Source organism: Mustela nivalis (genome assembly GCF_964662115.1).
Source record: "Mustela nivalis genome assembly, chromosome: 6".
Classification (NCBI taxonomy): domain Eukaryota; kingdom Metazoa; phylum Chordata; class Mammalia; order Carnivora; family Mustelidae; genus Mustela; species Mustela nivalis.
In genome coordinates, this window is record NC_139025.1 from 31089869 (window position 1) to 31102520 (window position 12652).

Sequence of the window (12652 nt, forward strand, 5' to 3'; positions counted from 1 at the left end):
TGTCTTAACCTAACAAGATAAAATGCTAAGTTGTTAATTACTGGATGTAGGTTTGTGCTTTTTGACTCCTTACTGCAAAGAAACTAAGAGTATTTAAATCTGTTGGTAAACTTGTTTGCCACTTAACTGATTGATAAATTTGCCACCTGAAGAATTCTGTTGTAGCAGTTCACAATTGGTTAATAACTAAAGGTGTTTCTAAGAATACAAAGTTCTGCTTAGTGTAACTAAGACTGATGGAAATAAAGGGAAACTGTATGTAGGAAAGTAGGAGATATGTAAGAAAGATTTAAGGAATGGGAATACATTTTGTTGAAGGTAAGGGAGGGTAATTTTGTCCTAAATGAGATGGTTGTTTGGAAGGAAATGACTCAGGATAAAACCTGAATGCAAAGGAAAATTATAAAAGGTTTGTGAACGAAAATCTTCACAAAGGAAATTTTAGATATGGTCAGGACAGACTAAAAAAGAAAGAAAAACAGCCTCCAAGGTAATTTAGCACTCTCCTGACCTGCCTCCACACAGATTATACTGCCTAGTATAAGGGCCATTTGGCCTTGAGAGGTTAAGGAAACAGCCCAACCTTGAGGGACTGCGAAAACACCCTGTTACCATCCTCCATTGCCTGTAACCATAGAAACTCACTCTAATCTGTAAAGAGTGAAAGGGGAGACTGATTACCTCCCATTAGCCAGAGATGCCCAGAAGGGGAGGGTATCCAACCTGTTTGAATCTGAAGAGTGCCTGACTGTGTGAATGTGTCTGTATGGCTCCACCACTTCGGCTACGGAGTCTGAGTGGGCTGCATCTTGAATCTCACGGGGCGTCATATGGCATAACAGTCATCTACTCCCCGGAGTAGCCTGGTCCGGGGTTTATACAGACAGGTCTTAGCTAAGACGCTCCTAAATTCCCATGAGGGATGGGAACAGGACAGAAGGGGAAAGATCCCCCTCCTTTGTCTGCGACATCATTCATGATAGGAGTGAAACCCAGAAAACTCCTATCTTAAGACTGCACACTTAGAAGTAAAATAAAAAAAGGGAAAGACACTGGTATAAAAAGCTGGTTTTCTTTCTGTTTAAAAGGGGCAAAGTTTTCTTAGCTAATTGATCTGTTAAAAAGTGTAAATGGTTTTCTCTTTGCCTGCCTGAAAAATTCAGTTCCTATGTTTTGTTTCATCAGGTGTTCAACATCCCTAATTATATTTAGGCATGTGCTTCAACACTTTCTAAGATTTTAGGAAATGTTGACAAGATTTAAGTTGTAAATCTCTTTAACTCAGGCTTTTCCTTGGTATGTGAAGTTGCTCATGAAGTACTACGGAACCAATGATAAACCTTGGGTTACATTTGGGAAAATGCTATAACTATTCTAGAGATTCTACGCACTTCCTAAAGTTTTAACGTTTTGAGAAATCACCACTTGATACTGTAACAATGGAAATGTTATGTATCTCAGAAATAACCTGATTTCCTTGCAGCTAAATTGTAAACTCCCGTGTCTCTTTAGCTCTAACCATATCCATTCTGAGTTTTTGTCATTTATAATTGTTTTAATTCTCTGGTAAAATGAGTTTTATCTTCAAGGAGATTCCTATAAAGGACTTTCAGGACAAATACAGATATTTGATATGCTTGAAAATCCTAAAACTGAAATGGGTAAGAATTTCCAGAACTGACTAAAGCCGCACTCACCAGAATTAGTAACATGGGACTAAATGAACTAAAAGATTATAGTGTTGTGTCTCTTAATGTTTTGTCTTACTTTAAACATTGCTGGTTCTCTCTCATGTTCGCTCTTCCAGACTAGGGATACTTCCTCCTAGTTATCTGCAACTTATAGAGATGTAAAAGTGCTCATTAGTAAAATGCTCAAAGCATTCAAATTTTCTCTCTATCTGAACCCTCTGAAACCAAAAGGTCTCAGTAAGTATTCATTCTTCCATGGCAATCAGTCATTTGCATAAGTTCAATAAGAATCTGTTTTCCTTGTAACAGGACACCATTGGAAACTGGTTATTTTACCAAGGCTTTGACTGGGATGTCATATTTGAAAAGACTCAGATATGACCAGACAGCCTTAAGGAACTAAGGTTGACTTTATGAAACCTGGAGCCATAAAGCCCCTTGGGACTGTTGGCCTGATACCTTGCTTACAGAGTTCCCAGCAGCCTCACCAGGTGAGTAAAGAATGTCACTCTTTGGTAGGTGCGGAGACTCAGAAGAGGCATTCGCCCAAATTAACAGGTATTGCAGGCATGCCTGATGGCAAGTACAGGGCTTGGCTTCTGGCCCGGAGAGGCTACTAAAAGTTCAACCTAGAGATTCCTTATACAAAGTTCCAGCAAAGCAGATTCTAAAAGATCTATTGATCACAGTCACTGTTCTTGCTGAGCTTATGTAAATAATTAGGCCAAGTTTGTTAAAATTGGACTTGTTTCACAAGTGAATTAGTCCTGATTTGGCTATCTCTGGAAATGAGGGTTATTTTAGAGAGAAAAATTATGTTTTAGTAACATGCCTTTATGGATGTTAAATTCTAGATTTGATTGTCTTTAAATGTTGCTTACCTATGCTAAACAATTTGAGGTAAACTTCAGAGAAGTTGCACAATAGCTTCTTTAGTCGATCTTATTATTTTGTGGGGATATTAGCAGACCCCACAGCACATGATTAAACAACTGGAAAATGGGATTGATTCCCCTACAATTGTATAACTTAACTAACACCTTGTGTGTGGCTGGGATAATGAAATTGTCTAAAAGCCAGCATACCGCACTCCATAGGATTAACTATGGACTTGTGGAGATAATGGATGACCCCACTTTCTTTATGATTGGATTGGATGATGCACGGGGAACTCCCCTTATCTCTTGACAAGTTTTCTCCCACTTGACAATGATCCTCTGTAATCAGGATATTGTTAAGGTTGGACCACTCAGAGGTCATCTTATTGGTTTCATCCCTTAGTCATATTTATCCTAGAGGCCACCTCTGTTGAGGTGCAATTGCAAACAGATGCTTTAGCTAAGCATAGAACAGCCCTCATAAAAGAGCCTCAAAGCTCACTATGGGACAGTCCCTGACTGTAATGATGTCACATCAGGTCCAGATTTGTCTTAGAAGCCAAAGGCCACCAATGGATGATGGAGGCCGACTTATTAAATACTGGGCTACACTAACAGATATGCCAGAAATAATACTTAAAACTTGTCAAACTTTAAACCTAGTTACCTGTATGCCCGAACCTGACCTCTGTATTTCTTTCTCTATAGAGCAAAAATGTTCAAAGTTTATTGATCTTGCTTACTCTATCTGGCCAGATTTAAGATGCCCCTGTTAAAAATATGAATGACAGTTGGTTTTCTGATGACAGTAGTTTTCATAGAAAAAAATAAGAAAAGCTAGGTGTGCCATAGTGCTCACTAGCACTTTGCAATTGCCAAAGTCTAAGAATTAACATTTATACTGACTCCAAATATGCTTTCCTGGTACTACATGCCCATGGAGCTATTTGGAAGGAAAGGGGATTACTGTCAAGCCATAACTCCCCAATCCAATATGGGCCTAAGTTACAAAACCCTCCTTATCGCTATACTAAGGATGGTATATATCAAATCTGGGATACATATCTGTGGCTCACACCCACAATTGGACGGCTCAGTCAGAAGGCAATTTTATGCTGGGAACAAAGAAATCATACGAGTGATACTTGGGCAAAGAACGCACGACATCTAGGATGGCTGTCTTTAGAAATGTGTTCCCAAGTAATAGTACTCCAGGCTACTGACCGGTTTGCTACTGATTGGGCAAGGTGACCTGGCATCAGATGGCCAGCTCCAAACGGAACCCACTGGATATGTGGAACCAACCTGTGGCCCTGGCTTCCTCCAGGGTGGATAGGTCGCTGTACTTCAGGATTTGCCTGGATCCATGGGTGCATTACTAAAACCATTACAACTCCAGCTAATCTCCCCAACTTGAAACAAAGATGGACACAATCTGTTTTTAAATGGTATGATCACTTAGCATCCATCTTTGTTCCATCTGAGGGACTAGAGAATGTCATGTGGCATGTAGAAGCCCTTAATAAATATACTACAAAGGCACTCAATGATTCACTAAATGGCATCTCCCTACTTAATACCAAAGTGTCACAGACACGCAGGGAAGTCCTACAAAATAGGATGGCTTTAGATGTCCTTACAGCAGCCCAGGAGGGCACATGCGCAATTATCAAGACAGAATGTTGCGTATACATCCCAGACTATCACAAAAATGTCACAGGAATAATAAACGATATGAACACCCAGATTAAGGCCCTACAAGATCCTTCTCTCTAAGTAAATGGTTAAGTTCCTAATTTGAAGGAGGACTATGGCCGAATCTCTTTTTCGGGCTTCTCATTCTTATTGCCTTATTAATCTTAATATGTTGCTTTGTTCACTGTTTCTCTACTTGGTGCCGAGACTCCACTGTTACAATGACTACACCATGGCAGACGATCCTTCTCGCGCGCGGCAGATGATCCTTCTCGCGCGCGAGGACGCCTCTTCACTGTCAGCGCTGGATTCAGCTGCCTCCACCTTTCGTAACTCCCCTATATATTCCTCCACTGATCAATATTGACCCCAGTAGGTAGGGACAAGCTCTACACCCCTATTCAGCAGGAAGAAGTTACAGAAGATGAGACCTTCCACCTTCAACCCCCTTAAAGATTTCAGGGTCAAGATTGTTCAGGGGGAAATGAAGGAGCAGGAGGCTGGCTGAGGAGAAAGCAAAAGCTGGCGCCTTGCACCCCACTTAGTGCAAGAAAAGGACAAATGGATATAAGATTCTATCCATGATCAAGAAAAAGGGGGGAATGAAAGACCCCCGTCCCGTCGTTAACTAATTAACTGCTCTTTTGTTGTGTAAAAGTACCCCTCCTCCCCTTGCAATGAAAAGACCCTTCCCCCAGGGTTGAATTCAATGTAACTGCTCTTTTGCCTTTCTGTAACCGCTTGGCTTTTAGGGCATGACACTTGACTCCTGTTTGAACAAGATACCCTCTCCTAATAGCCGGGGCATGGTCACGTAGGCAAGGGGGCTGCATGGTCACATAGGTCACGTAGACAGGATGCCTTTCTGCTGAGTGATGGGGTCAAGCTTCTCCTCTTTGTTTCCCCTTCCCGCCTTTCTCTTCGCGCGAGGGGGTCTTCCAGGGCCAATCCACTAACACCAAGTATGCCTTTTTTCAAATGTTCAAATTGTCAGCCAATCGGCCCCGTCCCATCCGGGACTTGTTTGTACCTGTCTATAAAAATCCTGCACCACCCCAGCCTGGGGTGCTCAGCTAGCAGGAGCTGCTGACCACCCGCAGGCGCGCGCTGACCACCCGCAGGCGCCTGCGTAACAATAAAGAACCTCTTGCTGATTGCATCCAGTGGCAGTGTTGGATTCTTGGGTAAGGGGATCCGCGGGTCTTTCAGGAGGCAGGCCCTTCCTTCACAGGCAGGCTACATGGAGCAGGGCTGAGGAGAAAAAGCCAACTCACAGCAGTGGTTTCCCCTTTCCCTCAGCTGTGACGCAACTTGCAGGGGGGAACATTCTTTTCGGAGGAAGGCTCTCCAGGAATCCTCTTTCAGCCCATGCAGCCCGAAGCCAGAGGGGGGCTTGGACATCTGTTTGGCCTCCAAGTCAGGAAACCTGCTCCACATTGGGGAGGGGGCAAGAACCTCACTAGCAGGCGCGAGACCTGGGCTCTAGACCAGGGGGAAACCCTAGCAAGTCACAGAACATCTCCGCCTCCCTGTCCCCGCTCTGAAAAGACGTGTTTCTACTCTGATTTTCCAGGCTGTGTGCAGGAACCACAAAAGCTCTTGGGTGGGGACAGGGAAGGGGAGCCTCAAATCTTTTTGAAAAGGTAAATAAATTCAGGGCTCACACATATGGGCAGGGAGGTCGTTCACTGCCAAGGTTGCATGGCCAAGGTCGTAAGTGGACTGAAATCCAGTCTGGGCTCCGCTCCTCAAGGCTGCTCCCTGGCATGGGATCGTGTCCACCCGGAAGAAGGGACACCTTTTCCAAATCTATATGAAGGCATTCTTTGCTCTAGAGGGAGAGCAGGTAAAGTCCCATCTGGGGTTTGCTGAGCTCTGCGCCTATTTTCAGCTTAGCGTGACCGGTGCAACTACAGCAGCAGCACAGGGGGTCAGGGGGCTTCAGGGAGTGGACGGTAACCGTGCGGATGAAGCAAAGAGGGCACCCTGGAACCTGAGAATGCCTGGAGTTTCCTGAGCTGGATTCTCAAAGGATAAGGAGTCTGCCAAGAGTGGAAGGGAACAGAACACCTGCAAGACGGCCCGGAGCCGGTCCTTGGGCCCTTGCGTGTCTCATGTTTGGTGAAGAGTCATGGAGAACCTTTTATTCTAGCCGTTTGTGCAGGAATATCCAAATAGCCATAGAAGGTAGAGTTTTTCCCTCCTGGGAAGAGGGCAGATTTGTTTCTTCCTGACCAGTATAATGAAATAATAACTCTCATCTTAGAAGATTGTGTCTCCCATCAGGGCAAAAGCTGGGCAGGTTTGCGAGAAGCCTCTTTAAAAAGATCCAGATTTCCTTAGGCTTGAGTTTCCCCAGACCCCAGCATCCGCCTGGGCCCGCTGCCACCTCCCCCTCCGGGCCCCTGATGGACCAGGAGACCCCCAAGCAAATGTGAAGTTTATGCATCCCAGGGGTGTTGTGTCTGTCCCCGGGGTCTCAGATCTCCTGCAAGCGCCCACACTGTAGCAGGTGACCTTGTTGGCATGCTAGTGGGGTACGGATCTTAGACCCTGGCTGTTCTTGACAAGGAAGCTAAAGAAAGTGAAAAGTCTCAGAAAAACCAAATCGAAGTGTTCTGTATGCAGGGTCACTTCAAGGTGGCTTGAAGAGTTAGGCTGAACGAGAAATGAGAGATGAGACCGGGCAGGGAATGATCCTGGTTGGCAGCTCACGAAGTCTGGAGAGTCTCCACTCACGTGGGATGGAACTGAATAGGGACCAGGCTGGAGGCAGGGGGTCTGCGGAGGCCTGCCCAGTGACCCGGGGTGGGGGTGGGGGGGGAGGAGGTGACTGACGTCTGAATTGGGAGGGTTGAGGGATGGGCAGGGGAACCCTGAGAAGCATTGAGGGGCTAGAAGCGGCAGGATATGGTGGAGGGTGTTGAAGGAGGACACGGAGTCCTAGGTGGGCTTCTGGATTTTCGTCTTGGGCACGGTGTCAGAGGGATATGCCATCCGCTGGGGAGGCGCGGGGGCTGGAGGGGGACCGAAATGCCTCGGCCTCGGCAGAGCACCGTGGGATGAAGCCCATGAGACATGTCCACGCCCATGAGTTCAAATTGATCTTCATTTTTTTTTTTTAAGATTTTATATACTTATTGGACAGAGAGAGCACAAGCAGGGGCAGGGGCAGAAGGAGAGGGAGAAGCAGACTCCCTGCTGAGCAGAAAGCACGATGAGGGGCTCCATCCCAGGACCCCGGGATGGTGACCTGAGCCGAAGGCAGACACTTAACTCACTGAGCCACCCAGCCGCCCCCAAAATGATTTTTAGAAAGCTATCTGGGTCACCTTTTGAGCAGGAAAGGGGACCAGTTCAAAAACTAGGTAAATAAGAGGACAGATGAAGTCTCTTTCCTGCCGTTCCCACATGAGCAATGCCAAGGGTAGAGCAGGCAAGGGAAATGTCTCCTTCTGAAGTTGCAGCTTGTAAACGAGAACAAGCAGATAGAACCAGAATTTCACCTGTTTGTCGTCCCTCGAATTCACGGATACAGGCACCGAGCATCAACCACCACAATCAGAAAGGGGCGAAACTCCGCCAACGCGCCCCCTGAGTGGAGAGCACAGCCCACTTCCAGCCCTGCCGAGAGCGGGGTCGGCTGGAGCCTCTGGGCCCAGCTGCTGATCGGTAAGAGCCCCGGGGGCAGAGGGACGTGCGGGCGGCACCACAGCCTGCGGTCAGCCAGACCCGGACTGAGAAACTCCACGGACCAACAGCCCCCGCGCTTCAACAGAAACTGTGAAGAAGGGAGATGGGGAGGAAACCTGTAGGTTAAAGGAGTTGAAAAGACAACACCGTTGTTTAAAAAAATTACTTAAATTCAATTTAAGGGGCGCCTGGGTGGCTCAGTGGGTTAAAGCCTCTGCCTTTGGCTCAGGTCATGATCTCAGGGTCCTGGGATCGAGCCCCACATCGGGCTCTCTGCTCAGCAGGGAGCCTGCTTCCCTTCCTCTCTGCCTGCCTCTCTGCCTACTTGTGATCTCTCTCTCTCTGTCAAATAAATAAATAAAATCTTTAAAAAAAATTTTCAATTTAAAACATGGGGTATATTAGTTTCAGAGGCAGAGGTCAGGGCTTCATCAGTTGCATAGGAAACCCCGTGCTCATCACCTCACGTGCCCTCCTTCATGCCGGTCACCAGGTCACCCCGTCCCCCCACCCCTCCCCTCCAGCAGCCCTGTTGGTTCCCCCTTAGTCAAGTCTCTTATGGTTTTCCCCCCTCTGATTTCGTCTCGTTTTATTTTTCCCTCCCTTCCCCTGTGTTCACCTGTTTTGTTTCTTAACCTCCACGTCTGAGTGAAATCATGGTATTTTCTTTCTCTGACACTTCTCTTAGCATAATACCGTCTAATTCCCTCGATGTCATTGAAATGGCAAGATTTCATTTACTCTGATGGCTGCGTCGTATTTCAGTGTATAGATAGACCACATTGGGGGTGCCTGGGGGGCTCAGTCAGTGGGGCATCTGCCTTCAGCTCAGGTCAAGATCCCAGGGTCCTGGGATGGAGCCCACATCGGGCTTCCTGCTTAGTGGGGAGCCTGCATCTCCCTCTCCCGCTGCCCCTGCTTGTATTCCCCCTCTCACTGTCAAATAAAATCTTTAAAAAAAAAAAAGATATACCACATGTTCTTTATCCATTCATCTGCCAATGGACATCTGGGTTCTTCCCATAGTTTGGCTATTGTGGACACGGCCGCTGTAAACACCGGGGAGCAGGTGCCCCTTCGGGTCACTGTTTGTATCCTTGGGATAAATACCCAGTAGTGTGATTGCTGGGTCATAGGGAAGCTCTATTTTTAACTGTGTGAGGAAACTCAGTACTCTTTTCCAGAGTGGCTACACCAGCTTGCCTTCCCACCAGCAGTTTAAGTTTCCCCTTCCTCCGCATCCTTGCCAACACCTGTTGTTTCTTGAGTTAATTTTAGCCATTTTGAGTAGTGTGAGGTAGTAACTCATTGTGGTTTTTGATGAAGTTCTAGAACCTAAGTGAGGTTCGGTGGGCTGAGGTCTGGAGCCGATGACCAAGGAAGAATTCTTGAGACATCTTTGGTGCAAAATGGTGGTTTTATTAAAGCACGGGGACAGGACCCGTGGGCAAAAAGAGCTGCTGCTCCGGGTTTTGAGGGATGGCAGGTTATATACCTTGCCGTTTGCGGGGGGGGGGGGGGTGAAGGGAAGGGAGATTCTTGGTGGGGTGTTATGATCCTGCTATCATTTACATTCCCTTCTACCTCAGCCTCCTCCAGTTTATGGTGGGGAGGGAGACATTAGGTCTTGAGGAACTGAAAGTTATTTGCCTCTGGAAATTTGTGCTATTGATAAGGTAACCTCCCTGTTTGTAGATCTCTAGGACATCTGTAGAGCAAGGGAGATTCCTGTCCTGCAGGATTGTGATCTCTGCAATTTAACTATTTATCGTTTTATGGCAGTCAGGGGTGCCTGAGGAATGCTACACTTTTACGGAGGGGAGCGGGTGGAGAGGGGGGTGCAAGGCGCCAGCTTTTGCTCTGTCCTCAGCCAGCCTCCTGCTCCCTCATCAGTTTTGATTTGTATTTCCCTGATGCCAAGTGACGCTGAGCAATTTTTCATGTTTACCGTTTTTGTTAAGTGGGCAAGAATGAACCAGTGTCCAGAAATGCACACGTGATAAAGCCACAAAGAATACGGGGAGAGGGGGTATGGGGGCAGGGGGCAGGGCTGTGACAGGGATGGAGCAGAAGGTGTTTCTGAGCGGCTGGGGTGGTTAGTTTTAAGTGTCGACGTGCAAGGAGCCACAGTGCCAATAACTGGTCGAGTATTACTCTGTGGATGTTGTTGAGAAGGTGTTCTTTGGATGGGATTGTTAGGGTATGGAGTCGACCACCCCTCAGTTAGACAGAGAACACTCTCGATAATGCAAGTCACACAGTGAGGTTTATTTCTAGCTAGCTGGGGTCCAAGTATCCGCCCGGCGCAGTGGGTTTCAACAAGGACCCCAAGCACTCAAAGCCAAGGGTTTGTATAGCATTTTCAAGGCACTTCTTCATAGCTACATACATATCATGCACCCCACTTTGACAGTTTTAACTTGGTTTAACCTTTTGCCACCCCGGCGTCACCCTGGAGCCATCCTGGCGGTTCAGCGAGATTTAGGTTTAGAAGAAATTCAACTTTATTTACATTTCCTTCTGCCTCAGCCTCCCTCAGTTTTGTGGTAGGACCTTAGGCCTTGAGGAACTGAGCCACTGTCTCCGGAAACTGGGCCATTGAGGAGATAGCCCTTTTTCTTGTAAATCACCAGGACATTTGCAAACCAAGGGAGACTCCAGTCTTGCAGGATTGTGATCTCTGCAAGTTAACTATTTGTTTTTCTTTAACATTTGGTGCCTATGATGCCATCACCTAACCTCCCTGGTGGTATATGATTAAGTTGTTTTTTCAGGTTTTAGCTACTTTCTCTTATTTCAAGTTACGTGCGCCCTATGGGCTGGTTAGGGACGCTCAGTAAAATGGCTTCCTGGCCTTCAGGATGGCCATTCTGATGCTAACCCACTCTTACAGTGCAAGGTGCCGGCTTTTGCTTTGCCAAGATGGCTGTATTTATATCAGGGCTAGACTGGAGGTGGGTACAGCCTTGTTTTTCTTGGCCTTCACACCTGGAGCTGGTTTCTGGGACTTGTTTTTAAGTCCCCTGGGGGAGGGGTGCAGGGACAGTAAAATAGATCCTACAGGATTAACATGGAATGGGTGCTAGAGATCATCCTCCATGTGGGTGGGCCCCATCCAATCAGTTGAAGGCCTGTGTAGGGCTAAGTCTGACCTTGAGCAAGAAAGAATTCTACCAGCAGAGAGCTTTTGTACTTGAACTGTGAGTCTCCCCACCCAGGTCTCCAGTCTGCTGACTTTTGGACTTAACTAAGTACTCCACAGTTATGTGAATCAATTTTTTAAGATAAATCTCTCCAAATATATATATGTGTACATGTATATATAAAATTTATATGTACACACATGCTACTGGTTCTGTTTCTGGAGAACTTTGAACTAATACAGTACAGCTGGTAAAGTTCTAATTCTTGACTTTAGTGATAGCTACAAGGATGTTCCCCTTATAATTCATTAAGCAATATGTTTGGTTTTCTATGTTTCTATAAAGAAAAGGTAAAAAAGAAAAAAGTATCATTTGCATACAGGTATGTTAATGTAGAGAAAGGGGGTTCTTGATGAATATCAGATCGATATTTGAGATTTATGGGGAAGAGAAGCGATGGCCACGTTATGCCCTGAATATTTTTGTGTTGAGACTTTGTGCCAGGACATGTCTGTACAATTTGGATAGAATTACAGGAAGAAAAAAAAACCGCTGGTCAGTTGTGACACACATGGAAAGATCAACCTGATTAGAAATCAGAACAGAAAAGGAATTAACAGGAGGGACAGAGAGCCCATTTCCACTGGGGGCCTGTTGGAACCACGGGAGGAGAAGAAAAGCCATGGCACCGTGACTTCAGAAATCATCATTTATTTGAGAAACAAAACACAGCCACTCTTAACTTTTAGAACCACAAATATTCAAGCTTCTGTGTTTATTAAATAGATACGTCTGCTTTCATTCTACAGAGAGGACCCAGAGAACCAGGATCACCAGAGTGGTTAACAATTTGTGAGAACAGAGGAATGGAGCTTTCTACCATCTGTATCTTGAGGCCTCCTAAAAGCATTCTTTCCCAATTCTCCTTTTCAGTGCCTCCTTTTCTTAGATCATCAGCCAGCCCTCAGGTTCGCCCATCATCGAACACGAGTGGTAAGACACAGCAGGCTTCTTGTACTTATCACCTAAAACCCTAGAGCGTCCCCAAGTCTTTAGGACAGTAAGAGTTCTTTTCCCTGAAGTCATGAGATTAGCCTCAAGATCCACCTCCCTGAGGAAGGATAATCCATGATGAAAAATGACCCACTGGAAACCAAAGTATCACCTGGAATTAGTCACAGACATAAGCCTCCCGACCAGTGTCCCAACTTCTAATCCTTAACTCCAAACTTTAAAGGCATCGATTGTTGCTAAAGAAGACATATGTCATGACATAAAGACAGGGTCATGAGGGTGAACACTCAGGTGGGGTCACCTGCTTTCTCTGCGTCCATCTATCTATCTCTGTAAATAGCACTAGGCTCTATGGCTTACTTTTAAAAACAGCATACTGACATCTAAGGAGCAAACCACATAATTCCACTTAAGCTGTACAGTTTGGTGGCCTTTTGTATATTCAGAGTTGTGTGAACATTGCCACAATCCGTTTCAGAACACTTTCAATCACCCCAAAAGACCTGCGTACCAATCAGCAGTCACTATGTCCCCGCTG